Below are 15,204 nucleotides of genomic sequence, written 5' to 3'. Positions count from 1 at the left end.
GATCAAGATGAGAGACGTTGACAAAGAGTGCTTTGAGGCCATACAGTACATCTTGCCCCGTCGTGATCCTCCAGCTGATCTCTCCAAGCAGAGGTTGGTCCACTGGATAGTGGGTGCCATTGCTTTGGCATAACAATCCCAAGGCGAGCCTGTGTCCTGGGGGTGAGAGCCCACTCCACTCTGAGTGTTGCATTCTCCTGCCAGCTGGCGCACGGCGCCTCTCTGGTGGACATCTGTCGAGCTGTGGGCTGGGCGACACTTAACACCATCCCAAGGTTTTACAATCTTTGTGTAGAGCCGGTTTCTTCCCGTGTGTTGGGTAACAGGTAATTGGAAAGAAGAACTGGCTTGGTGTTATGCTTGCTGCGCCATTCACCCTTACAAAGGTATGCAAGCACCTTTCTTCTCCTAGTAGAGTTCCTCGGTTGACAAATCCTGGTCGAGCATCCTCCAGCACCCCCGGCAGTCAAACTTTTCAGAGCAGTCTGACGCCAGGCCCAGTACTGGTGTTAGCATGCCCCGAGTCCCGGTCAGCCCCTGTACTGGGTTAGGTGTCCATATGGCTTGATTCCCAATGGGTAATCCCATATGTGTATTCTTCCACTGTAAGGTTTCTCTCTCGGCTAACCTGTGTCTTTCCTTGACAGAGCCGCTCTGTCAGTGTCTTCTGGCAGTTTTTCCATGTCTACTCTAAGGTAGGACCTACCTCAGAGAACTGCCCCCGGGTCAGTCCATATCAGTATCTCCACATGTCACCTCCCTGGCAGGCTGAAAAGAACAAATAGGAAAGACACTGAAGGTTTTTTTTTTTTTTTTTTTTTTGGATTGAACAGCAGCATAGCCTTCTACAGCAGCGATATACTCACCATTTGGTTCCCTTCGGTACCAAGGTCAGTGAATTTGCGCTGGGGCTTTGGGAAAGTTAAAACCTTAGAGTAGCTTCGTCTTGACATGCTACAGCTTGTCAACAATTGCAGTGCCACAGGGTTGTGAAGGTGTTCAGGTTGTGGCATTTTCCATAGACCCCTAAGGTGTCACAACACAACTCGTAGTGACCGACAGATAGGGAATGTTTCCGTTAAATACATAACCCTTGTTCCCTGATGGAGAAAATGGAGACGTTATGTCCCCACGCAGGGGCATGAGTTGGGGGGGGGGTCATCATGTGATACACAGCAGCACTTTTTTTTTTTTTTTTTTTTTCATTTTTATTCGAAACATTCCCAAACGCATTAACTGAATTATCATGAAATATCTTGATTCTCACCTTTAAAGATTATGTTGATCTATAGTCACTGATGATCAAAGTAATCTAATAATGCAATCTATTAACTATGCATAAAAAACCTGACTGTTTACTTTAGTGTTTAACAGATATGGGTGTCACGCCATAACATACTTTAAATAAGACTGAGTTTATATTTAATGAGAATCTCCACTAGGTAATTTTCATTGGCATTTTCTTTTAAACGCAGAGATGATTGGGCTTCCAAGATAGACCCCTAATGTCATCACGACATAACGTCTCCATTCCCTTCATCAGGGAACGAGGGTTACGTACATAACCGAGACATTCGCAGTACGCTTTCAGAGTTCCTCTGAAACCCTCCACCTTCCCTAGCTCCACCTGTATAGATGGAAAGTATGGGGATATAAGGTGTTTTTTTAAGTTCTATAGTTATATTCCTTTTATAGTGAATGTAAAATATATATAATTGTAATTGACCAAACAATGCAGGGAAATTACCATTTTAGTAACAATATAGGATTAAAAAGATATTTTATAGGCATTTATAGCCATTTATCCCACTCTTACCTCTAAATCTAACATAACTATTTCTTAAAAATATGTACATATATATATATAGAAAGATAAGTGCAATCATCATAATTTATTTATTGCAAAAATGTCAACAGCATACCAAAAGCACAATCCCAATTCCAGAGATTGTTGGACCGTTTTGTAAAAATGCAGTAAAATATACAATCTGTGATTTGTTAATTTTCTTTAACTTTTATTTAATTGACAAAAGTACAAAGAACATATTTTCTAAGTTTTCACTGACCAACATGAATGTATTTTTTAAATATAAACACATTTTGATGGCTGCAACACACTCCAAAAAAGTTTGGACAGAGGCATGTTTAGGACATCTTGGTTGATTCACTTTGTCCTGCCAGCGGATCTTCATGATTGACCGGAGGGAGCGATGGTGGAACTGTTCCAGCTGTTTAATATGTCTCTGGTAAAGCGTCCATGTTTTACAGCCATACAGAAGTGAGGTGAGGACCACTGCTCTGCATACTGTGAGCTTTGTTGAGAGGCGAATGCCACTGTGTTGTAGTACTTTGGAGCGCAGTCTCACCAGAGCTTGACTGGCCTTTTGGACTCTGGTATTGATCTTCTGGTCCAGGGATCCATCGCTGGAGATTGTGCTGCCAGGTACTTGAAGGTGGTAGCATTTGAGAGCTGGGTGCCATTGATGGTGATGCATGGCTGGTCTGCTTCTCTTCCTGGTGCAGGCTGGTATAAAACTTTTGTCTTGCTGAGGCTGATAGTTAAGCCAAACAGCTTTGTTGCTGCAGAGAATCTGTCTACGATTGTCTGTAGATGATTCTCTTAATGCGCCATGAAAATGCAGTCATCTGCAAAGAGAGCTTCTGTGAAGAGCCTCTCCAATGTCTTTGTTTTGGCGGCCAGGTGGCGAAGGTCGAACAGTGAGCCGTCAAGATGGTACCTTATGTACATGCCCAGGTTCAGGTCTCTTACAGCATGTAGCAGCATTTGGGTGAAGAACAGATTGAAGAGCACCGGAGCGAGGACACAGCCTTGCTTCACGCCATTGGAGATGCTGAATTGATCGGATGGCTCTCCACCTGACACGACTTCTCCTGTCATGTTGATGTGAAACAGCTAGATCAGTTTGGTGAACTTTGCTGGGCAGCCGAGTTTTCTAAGTATGACCCACAGGGCATCTCTTTTGACCGTGTCGATACCTTGGTCAGATCGATGAAGACCATATAGAGGTTCATGTTCTGTTCAAGGCACCTGTCTCACAGTGAAGACCATATCGATGGTGCTGTGATCTGGGCAGAAGCCACACTGTGACTCAGGCAGGTTCTGTTCATAGACTGATGTCAGTAGTCTGTTGAGCATAATGTATGCGAGGATCTTGCCTGCGATGGAGAGAAGAGAGATACCTCTGTAGTTGCCGCAATCTGCTTGTGTGCCTTTGTTCTTGTACAGGGCAACTATTATGGCATCACGGAGCTGCGATGGCATATCTTACTCATCCCAGATGCTGGTCAGAACTTCATTGAAAGCCCGCAGTGCATCCTCACCAAATGCCTTGTACAACTCTGCAGGGATACCATCTTTACCAGTTGCCTTGCCAAAGCTCATTTGCTTGAAGGCCCTTTGAACCTCAACTAGGGTTGAGGTTCAAACTCAACTTTGTCTATGATGAGTGTGGCGCCATCTGCAGAAAGTAAGGGGGCAGATCCAGATTTTGAGGGACCATAGACTGCCTTGAGAGAGCCAAAGATCTGCCTGGCATTGTTTGTGCCGGCGTAGTGTTGTATTTCTTCCACCTTCTTCTCCCACCACTGACCTTTCCTTTTTGGATGTGGACCTTGGGTCTTTCTGCAACTGCAGGAATGCTCTCTGGAGTCGATTAACGCGTTATACGCGTTTTGGGGTATTTTCTCCTGATAACCCCGAAAAGAACTTAAATTACACTTTCAGTTTTGATCGTACAGATAAGTGCAATACATCAATCGAATCTGTAAAGGGTCTACTTTTTTTTGTATACAGACATAATAACAACAAAACTTTGTGCACTTATAAAATAAAGATAACAAACAAGGAGTGCTGTCTGCAGCCTTTGTCTGCGCTGATCTTCAGATACAAATGCGTCATTAAAATGAACGGAACTCAGTGAATACTCAACGAAGAGACATGAGAGAGATATCTATAGAAAGCCTGACATGTCTACTTTTAAACTAAACAAGTGCTGCTGAAAACAAATATTCTGTGATAAAGTAATCCATATGAAAACAACGCGATGCCCGTTTTTCACGTCTCACTTCATTATCTTCTAATGCGACCACGCCCCCGCGCCGAGCGCGCTTTTGAGATTCAAATGTTTCACTGAAGCGCGCGCGGCTTTTGAATACGCCCACACAAAAGAAGACAACGCAGCGAGACTGTTCTTCAAGTTTTTATTATTATACTGTTATGCTTCGCGATGGGAGGAATAAGACATAATTCACCCCAAAAAGATGTGATGTGGTGTGAGGATTTGAGATTTGGATTTCCTCAGAAAAAAGAATGAAGCACTTTATTCAGCAGAGATCATAACCATGAGTAAGTCTCTTTTTTGATTGATTTATATACTTGTACTAGTTTTCACATAACGTGTAAACATTTTACTAGTTAGACTTTTTCCAAAGACTTTTTCCAAACTATAATTCCTGACTAAATGTATAATCAAGTGAAATATTATGAAGTTTCAATAACAATGTACACTACTATACCATTCAAAAGCTTGATGTAAATAATATAAATGTACCAATAAATGTAACTGTAACAAATGTAACAATCATTGCTGTTCTTTCAATTTATCCCCCCCTAAAAACCCCTAAAAAAAAATATTCTCAGCTCTTTTCAACATTAATAATAATAATAATAATAATAATAATGATAATAATAACAATAAATGTTTTTTGTAGAAAATAAGATTGTTAAAAGGATTTCTGAAGGATTGTGTGACTGGAGTAATGATGCAAAAAATTCAGTTTGAAAGTCAGCTTTGATTTTTCCTAATAAAACTGTTTAACTGCACTCACAAGTGAATATTAAATTATGTTGTGGGATAATTAAATATATCTAAATAAACTACAAACATAAAATTATATAGATTTATTTTGTCCTCACATTCTTTCTTGTAACTCATCCCTCTCAGTGACACAGCTGACTGAATGGCTCATTATGCAGCTCATTATGCAGGCCTTTGTCTTCTCAGGTGTGAATTCATGATAGTTGACGCCTACTCGCATATGACTTTTACCAACAAAAAAGTGTCTTAGAAAATTTAAATCAATATATTGTTTTTCTGTAAGTGAGTAAACAAGATGATTTTCACATCATTTAGAAAAAAAAAAATTCTAGGCTACAAGCTCCAGTTCTCAAAAAGTATCTGGGAACCAATTTTCTGTATGTGTTTTATTGCCTTATTCAAGTGATTTAACATTTTTAGTTTTTTCACTAACCACGCATAACATTTTTTTTCTCTCAAAACACAATCATGTACATACATGCTGCTCACGATATTATTATAGCTAGTTTGTGCTGATTACAGTGAGATTCGACTTCAGCCATTTAGATATTTATAAGAAAACTGAAAAAAAGCACCAAATGTCAGGGCATGACAAAACTTCGTGGACCTTGGGCCCATCAGCAACACAATGAAACCTTAACCTCTCCTTTTTGGATGTGGACCTTGGGTCTTTCTGCAACTGCAGGAATGCTTTGTTCTTCATACCCAGCAGGTCTACAGTGGCACTTTGATTTTCATGAATTGATGTATAGATTTCTCCTAGAGTAGCAGTGTTTCAAGTTGCATTTCTTGATGCAGCAGCAGACTATGTTAAGTGACAGCAGTTTTTCCTACATACTCCTGAGCTCATGTGGCTATATTTAACACCACAGCATGACGGTTTCTTATTCAATGCCATCTAAGGGCTCAAAGGTCAAGCACATTCAGCTGAGGTTTCCTGCCTTGCCCTATATGTACTGTGATTTCTCTGGATTCCATGACTTTATTTGATACTTCTCTCATGAAATTTGGCACAAAGTGATGAGCCATGATCCAGCTTTGCTTGCAAAGACTGAAAGATGACTGAGCTCCTTTTATACCCAAACATGATACCTTGACCTATTACCAATTTACCTGCTTACTGTGAACTTTTCAAAACACTTTAAAGTGGATATTCTATAACCTTTCACTTTTATTTTGCCTCTGTCCCAACTTTTTTGGAATGCATTGCAGCCATCAAAATCAAAACTTGTTCATATTTACAAAATACATTTACGTTGGTCAGTGAAAACTTTGGAAATATTTTCTTTGTACTTTTGTCAATTAAATAAAAGTTAAAGAGAATGAACAAATCACAGATTCTTGATTTTATTACATATTTACAAAACGTCTCAACTTTTCTGTAATGGGATTTGTAATCCAAATGACGATGCGTTGCAGTCGCGGTCCTCTCTTGCAGAATACAGTAGGTTTGTGTGTGGTGCTAAGCAGAATTAAGTTGTTAATCACTGAAAATGTTATGCAGATTATTACTGATCCACTCCATTAAGGCGAGCATTTCTCATTGAAACAAACCTCACAAGAAATGCGGCATGTCACAATCTGTGACAAAGCAGGTGAGAGCCAATGAACATTTGATTTTACTGCCGTAAAACCTGTCATAAATAGTCTTGAAGCTGCAATTTTTGAATTTGTAACGAGCACGTCAGCGTGGGAATTGCAGCTTACAGTCACTAATCAGGATGGAGATGAAGATCGCAGAATAAAGGCTTAAGTTTGAGTCTGTCCTCGTAGTCGTATGAATTCTGCAAATTTGGATCACAGCGCACAAATAAAATGTATTCATTGTGTTGCGTTTTTTGGTGTATTCTATTTTATGGTTCTATTCTCAGTCATAGCTTGTTGGAGAAAACGTTTGTGCCCCATGGAAAACAAAGTAAATATTACATGATAAGTAATGATTAAATGATTGCAGAAATGTTATTCATTTTAAGGATATTCTTCGAAACGAGTTGGCAGCAGAAATCACACAGAACAGAACAAAATGTTGTAATTTCTTATTAAGTAAATCAGTAAACTTCATTTATTAATACAACAGAAAACATAAAGCTATTGATATGACAACTGAATACAACATGAAATGTTAATGCCGCAATTTCAATACTCATAAGGATTCATTTGTAAGTTTGTAAAGTTGTTCATACGTAAATAATTTATGTTTTCGGTATTCTCAGTGCTTCAGTTTTGTACGTTAAAATGCTGTAAATTCACCAGTATTATACGTTTAGCTAAAAATTTAAGTATTGTACATTTTAGTGTCTGTAAAAATGTAAGTGAATGTACGTTTTGTTGAAACACATTTTACTTAAAATACAAACAAATTCTCATGAGATCACATCGGTACATCGTACAGTTGACAATGCAATTTAATATCTCTGAGACTATTTTTATTCGCTAAAATGTCACCTTTGGAAAATGGGAAGGGCACTAGTTTCATTATGTCTCAATTATTGGTTCCATTTAATTCATAATCCAGACATTTTGAAAGAGTAGAATGACTGAAGATTTCCATTCTGGTTTTGGTAGAGCACAGATGAATTTTTGGCTCTATTAAATGATGACTGAGCTTTGCAACATTGTTGGAACTTTGACTTTCTTCTCTCAGTGGTACATCTAAGTTGTTATAATTTTAAAAATAGTCCAACTGAACTGCAATTACACAGTATTTTAGTTGTTGGCACCCCTTCGCCTCAGTTAGCATTTAGTTTTGACTTGTCAAGCCACATTTCTTTGCCAATTAAAAAGTCATTGCGTGACTAATCACTTCTCCATGCCGATGACACAGTGATGAGCTCACTGAATACATTTTGCCACCTCAGACGCTCGTGCAGGTTGTCCGTTTTGATTGCTTATTTGCCATTTAATCACAGAAATGCCATTAAAACAGAAATTATATTAACAAGAACGGTTTAAAATATTGATACATAATGATTAATTATATAAGTATGATAAATGCACTAATCTCAGATTTGTTTAGACCATTTAGCTCAAGGCAAAGCCCTTGAAATGACCTTTACCAGTTTTGGATTGGAATTTGAAAATTAGTGTATCCGATTATTTACAACAATATTGGCAGATACTAATAACTTAAAAAGTATATTTTATAGACAACATCATATTTTTCTTCTGGATTAATGAGCTGTTCTTGTGATTGTTGTTGTTTTGTCTGTGAACGTTGTGTTGAAAGAGTCTATAGTGATGCTATCTAGCCTGTGTCATCTCACCCAGAGGCGATGTTTGTTGATACCTTAATTCTTTGTTCCTCCTTCCACCTCTTTGAGATAAGTACTCTCTAATTAGTAATTACCACAGCATTGTTAATCACACAGTACAGGCGCACTCCTCGAAAATAATGGTTCAGACCGTTTTTTTTTTTTTTTTTTTTTTTGCTAATGTTTTGCATCTTTGAGACCAGTTAGGTGCACTTTCTGGCAAACTGAATGAAAGAATGTTTATATGTTTTCTGGGAAAGAAACATATAATGACTCACGAATTTGGCCTTTCCATGAGACCAAATGCTTCCCTTACAGGGTTAGAGAACATATGAATTTGCTTACTGCTTAGATTAACCAGATGGATTTCAGTGGTCGCCCAAATTGACTTATCCAAATGTGATTTGTTTTCTTTGGGGTGGTCACAATGGATTTTAAGGTTATAAAATTATTTCAGAATAAAGGAATAGTATATATAGTTTGTTTACTAGTGCTTATTAGATTTTCATCCTTGTTTGATTCAAATGAAATAGGTTACTATGATGTTGTTAAAAAATCTTTTCACTACATCAATTTGCAGATGAGTTTTCACCAAATTGTAACTGTGGTGCACTGATAGATAGATAGATAGATAGATAGATAGATAGATAGATAGATAGATAGATAGATAGATAGATAGATAGATAGATAAATAAATAAAAAAATAGATAGATAGAAAAATAAATAAATAAAAAAATAATAAAAAAAAAAAAAAAAAATAAATAAATGAATGAATAAATAAATAATAAAACAAAACAAAACAAAACAAAACAAAACAAAACAAAACAAAACAAAACCTGCCAGATGTGTTTATCAAATTGGTGCAGGCTCTGACCAAAATCTGATAGTCCAAATCTACCAAAAGCTGTATTTTATCTTAATATAAACCGATAACCATCATATTATATAGATAAATGCACATGATGAATCAGGGATAATAAGTTGCCTATCCATAAATTATGGCCAATACTTAATATATAGACATGCACATGGTCATAAAACAAAGACAAAAACACCAAGAGGGTAACACATATGACAATAAAATAGCACAATAACAATTAAATAAATAACGATAGGATGTACATTACTGCTAACAAAAATGTTATTTAAACATTAAATTTAAATAAAACAATCAAATGTGGTGCTTCACGCAGGGACTTCTGGGAATTTCATTTTGGTAGTTTTCACTGTAATTGCACAGTAATTCATAGTTTGTTTTGTTTTTGTTTTTTTTTTCAAGAGAAAAAAACAAACAAACACACACAAAAAACACAAAAAATTAAAAACTAAAAAATATATAGATTCAGATGTGAAGAATTATAAAAATAAAATATTATATATACACATATGAAAAAACACACACACATAACCATATATATATATATATATATATATATATATATATATATCTATATATATATATATATAATATATATTTATCACATGTATTTAAAGGTAACTGACAGATATTATTACATTTTTAAAAATGATTTTGTCATTTAAAAATGACAAAAAATTATGCAGCACACAATGAATACGTGTATAAATGCACATATGCACAAGTACATTAAATAAATATGTTGGGACTACTATAAAGTGATTAGAGTTCATATGGAGTTTACCAGTCTCTTTCTCTTTTTTGGAAAGTTATGTTGCCGTCATTCCCCTGTGCATCATTTGCATGACAGACTGCTGTTTTATTAAAGAGCCTCTGTGATTTATGCCTGGCTGTCATTCACCATTTGCCCCTGGGTTTGCACAAAATCCATTGAAAGTCTCCTTTATTTGATATCTAATGGTCAGGCTGGATTTAACTGCACAATCAATAGTGCTGACGAGAAACAAGGTGTGGTGATACAACTCATAATGAAAGCTATAATGGCAGCCAAACCAAGTAATAGGATTCTCTGAGTGCTGAAAGCTGTCCTTGGTTTCTGATATTGAAGATTGGATGTGTTTATGCTAAAGATTTCATCTAGGACTTTAGTATAGCACTGCAATGTAATTTATGCATGGGATAGTCTTGCAAAAGTCCTCTCGATTGGCTGATTAAAAGATATATATATATATATAATTACAATTTAAAATAACTATTTTTTGCATACAAACAAAGATATCGCCAATATATATATATATATCGTATATATATATATATACAAATAATAAATAAACTCCACTCTGCTTAATGTATATATATATATATATAATTACAATTTAAAATAACTATTTTATTATTTAAATTTATTTTAAATGTAATTTATTCATGTAATACAAATAATAAATAAACTCCACTCTGCTTAATGTTTTATTTATTTTATTTTAGTATTATACACACACCCACCCACACACACCCACCACACACACACATATACACACATATATATATATATATATATATATATATATAGTACAGGTCAAAAGTTTGGAAACATTACTATTTTTAATGTTTTTGAAAGAAGTTTCTTCTGCTCATCAAGCCTGCATTTATTTGATCAAAAATACAGGAAAAACAGTAATATTGTGATATATTATTACAATTAAAAATAATTGTTTTTAAATGTATTATACTTTAAATTATTATTTATTTCTGTGATGCAAAGCTGATTTTTTAGGATCATTATCACATGATCCTTTAGAAATCATTCTAATATGATGATTCATTATAAAAGTTGGAAACAGTTCTGCACATGTGATACTTTTTTAGGATACTTTGATGAATAAAAAGTAAAAAAAAAAAAAAAAAAAAAAAAAAAAAAGAAGAAGAAGCTATGTTTTTAAAATATAAATATTTTGTAATAACAATATACACTACTGGTCAGTAATTGTGGGTCAGTAATTTTTTTTTTTCTTTCTTTTTTAAATAAAATCAATACTTTTATTCAGCAAGGATGTGTGTAAATTGATAAAAAGTGATAGTAAAGAAAATATATTATTAGAATATATATTATTAGAATTTTTTTTTTTTTGAATAAATGAAGTTCTTTTTAACCTTTTATTCATCAAATATATTAGACAGCAGAACTGTTTCCAACACTCATAATAAATCATAATATTAGAATGATTTCTAAATGATCATGTGATAGACTGGATGCTACATGTGACACTGAAGGCTGGAGTAATGATGCTGAAAATTTTTGATCAAATAAATGCAGGCTCGATGAGCAGAAGAGGCTTCTTTCAAAAACATTAACAACAGTAATGTATACAAACATTTGACCTTTACTAAATATACATCATATTATTTATCTATTTATCTATTTATTTATTTATTTGCGTAGTAGAAAGTAAAAAAAAATATTTATCTATTTATCTATTTATTTATTTATTTGCGTAGTAGAAAGTAAAATAAAATAATTATATATATATATATATATATATATATATATATATATTATATATATATATATATATATATATTATTTTTTTTTTATTTTTATTTTTTTTTTTAAGTAGGAGAGGGTTCAGGGCAAATGAAAATTTTCATGAATTATACACAAATTTCAGGATGAATTTTTGTATAGCGGAGAGATCAGGCTTTTATGACACAATGGGATTGTAGCTTGAAGTTTATTTATATTCATTCTTTACTTGAAATAGTTCTCTCACCGGAACAACTTTTTGTATTAATTCATATATATCTTAAGTAGTCTGTTTACATCGTCTCATTTAAAACTGAAAACATTTTTTTTTTTCTTTTCACCTAACAAGATTAAACACTTGCTCGTCTTTTCAGGCATACAAGAGGAGAAAACAGCTAAGATTAAAACAAGGTGGATCAGAAACTTTACTTAATATGCAAATGCCCAGAGCTGTTGATCTTAGCTGTGTTTGGATGATCCTGGTTGTGTGTTCAGTCCACTGTCATGTCTATCCAGTCATTTAGAGGCTCAAGGCTCCAGACAGATCCATCTTGGAGCCCACATGTGGTGTGAAACATCCAGTATCTGTCTCAGCGCTTGGCTGGAACATATGGCCACTCTAGAGGCCAAATCCATGACAATGTATTTTCCTTTGTCAGGACTGAGCTAAAAATAATTTAGTTGTGAAATATTTAGATCAATATTGATGGATGTTCATTTAGGTTTTGATTCAAGACTGATTTGTCATGTTTGCTGAAACAAATCATAGATGGAGGTTTTTGTCCAGGTGTTGAAGGTGGTCTTTCAACAGAATAGGTACAGGGTTGAGTTGCTGGCAGACATGTTGTTTAGTCCCGGCTGCTTTCATGGTCTCTAAAGTCTTTCCAGACCTTGGCGGCACCATTTGCTGCTCCTGCCAACAAATTAACATTTATATCAGCTGTTTTCCCATCCAAAGGGTCCAGAAGCCCAAAGAGGAGAACACCATCATAGATTTGAGAGGATGCCAGCATGGCTGTTCATTCCTTTTGTTCCTTTATGAATGTATGAATGTAAGATCAATGTAATGTTAGATGTCACAATCACCACTTATGAAAGCCAATTTCACCCATTCCCTCTGGTCTATGAAGACTTCAGGCTAGAAAGGAATGTGTTGAGTTGAGTGTAAGGTAAACTCAGTCCAAAGCATTTGTGGCATAATGTTGATCACTGCATAACCCACAATGTATTTGTGCAATAATTGTTAAAACTTCCATTTGGGACAGGGCCATAGTATGATATATAGAATGTTAGATGGATAGAACATTGGAACAATATATAAAACAATGAAAAGGTAGCGGGATAGATATAACAACAGATACTGTAACTGAACAATATACAGATAAATGGAGTGATAGATGATAGATGATAAGTAGGATGATAGATAGTACAATAGTACTATAGATGGAAAAACAGAAAATAGAATGATATATGGATTCACAAAACAATAGATGGATAAATAGAATGATAGATGGATTGAGAGAATGATAGATAGACAGAAAGAGTGATAGATGAAAAGAATGATAGATAGACACACAGAAAATATAGATGGATTGATAAAACAATAGATGGATAAATAGAATGATAGATTGATAGAACAATATAGAACAATAGATAGAATGATAAATAGAATGATATTATTGTTCTATTATTCTATCTAATCGATGGACAGAATAATAGAGCAATTCTATGATAGAATGATAGATATCTAAATATCAGGGCTCTTCAGTTTCCTGTAGACTTTTTTACTGATCCCTATTTAATTTGCAAGTAATTTTGAACATCTTGATCAGCTTGTGTTTGTTTAGGGTTGGAGCGAAACGCAACAGGAAGCTGATCCTCCACTATGGATCTATATACTTCTGTACATGTAAATTTGCTCTAGTAGTCATTATGCCACAAACGCTGCCAATAAAGCTTAAACTGTAGTGAACCAGATCATTCTTCTAAATTATATGCTAGCTGACCTGTGAGCAGCTGCTTGGTGACTAGGCAGGGCCTGCAATCTTTTCTTATCTCTCCAGAAGCATCACACCTTCTGCCAAAGAGTCTGATATTCTCTCTTGTTTTCTCTAGATACTCATCATCCTCCAGCCATTCAATCATGCAAACTGCACCAGTGAGATGAAACTCAGATGGGACAAAGTAAACAGTATGTCTGTGCTTTCTGCACTTTCATCAGTCTGTCACCCTGCATCTCCTCCTGCGTCTCCTCTGACTTTGCATTTTCAGTCATGACCCTCTCATCCGGTGAGAACTCAAACCTAATGGACTCAAAGCAACAAACAGATGGCAACAACAACAGCAGCAGCAGGAACAGTCCTGAATGGGAGCACAAGTATACCTGTTAATTTGAGTTGTTTGGTCACTTTTTATTTTGCCATTTTCTTTTGTAACCGTACATAAATCAATTTAAGATCTTATAGTTTTGTACATGTAATTTTTATGGTGTGTGATTTTTTTAAATAAAATAAAACACTTGCTCAATTCTAATGGTCTAGTTTTAGCATTTGACGTTCCTTTTAGGAATTTCTTGTAAACTTATTTTCACTTCTAACAGGTAGTTTCTTTTCACTTCACTTTACAGAAAAGTTGCAAACAGTACATTTATCGCTATACATGCAAAACATATTTTTGCACGGGCTAAATTTTTATCAGAGCTTTCAAAGCTGTATCTTACAGGAATTAATTTCAATTAAATTCGTTAAAAAAAAAATAAAAAATTGTATAGCACTTTTCACAATACACATTCTTTCAAAGCAGCTTTACAGAAAATGCATGTGTCTACATTACAAAGCAGAAGTGAATGTGTCCAAGTAATGTTCGTTTCACAAATGAACTGTTCATGATAATATAATCATACAGTTAGCTAACATTAATGGATTTTAGGCAGTAGCTCATTAAAGCGATTATTACAAGTGTGATCATAATGATTACAATCTGGAGAAATGTTGGCAGCTGTGCATGTCGATTCAAGCTGGCGTCATCTGGGGTCCTTGCAGGGTCCAACATCATCTCTTCAAAGGTGTTGGGTCATCTGATTTCTTTCTACGAGGCTGGATCCGCACTGGAGCTGAAAGGAGGATGGCAGCGGAAAATAGTTAGCTTAGCTGCTGTTTGCGTGCCACGCAAAAAAAAAATAAAAAATTAAAAAAAATAAAAAATAAATAAAATAAATTGTATGTGACTTCCTGGTCTAACTGGGAGCAAGAGTATGAGATTCACTATGTCAATGCTTATTACAATTTTACACACACACATATATGATGAATATATAAAATTATATATTTCATAATATTATATATATTATATCATGAACAAATAAAAATAAATAACGTATTATGATCTATTACTTTTGATATTTAAACAGCTACACATTTAATATATATATATATATATATATATATATATATATATAGATATATATATATATATATATATATATATAAAATTATGTATATATAATACTATATATATACAATTTTTTTATAATATATATATACAGGTCCTTAAAATTAGCATATTGGTGATTAAAGTTCATTAGTTCTTTCATAATGTAATGATAAAAATTAAACTTTGCATATATTTTAGATTCATTGCACACCAACTGAAATATTTCAGGTCTTTTATGTGTTTGTAATACTGATGATTTTGGGCATACAGCTCATGAAAACCCAA

General features: G+C 34.6%; 1 protein-coding gene across 1 annotated transcript in view; it reads left to right on the top strand.

Moving 5' to 3' along the window:
* The window catches only part of LOC109090915 (leucine-rich repeat and fibronectin type III domain-containing protein 1-like protein), a 123,386-nt gene extending 109,303 nt beyond the window's left edge, over positions 1-14,083 (top strand). Inside the window, exon 7 of the mRNA XM_042770985.1 lies at positions 13,603-14,083. The gene's annotated coding sequence lies outside the window, so the exon portion shown is untranslated. The remainder of the gene's footprint in view (positions 1-13,602) is intronic.
* The last annotated feature ends 1,121 nt before the right edge of the window (positions 14,084-15,204 follow it).

Source organism: Cyprinus carpio, chromosome A15 (assembly GCF_018340385.1).
Source record: "Cyprinus carpio isolate SPL01 chromosome A15, ASM1834038v1, whole genome shotgun sequence".
Lineage (NCBI taxonomy): Eukaryota > Metazoa > Chordata > Actinopteri > Cypriniformes > Cyprinidae > Cyprinus > Cyprinus carpio.
This window is presented reverse-complemented; position numbering and strand designations above follow the sequence as displayed.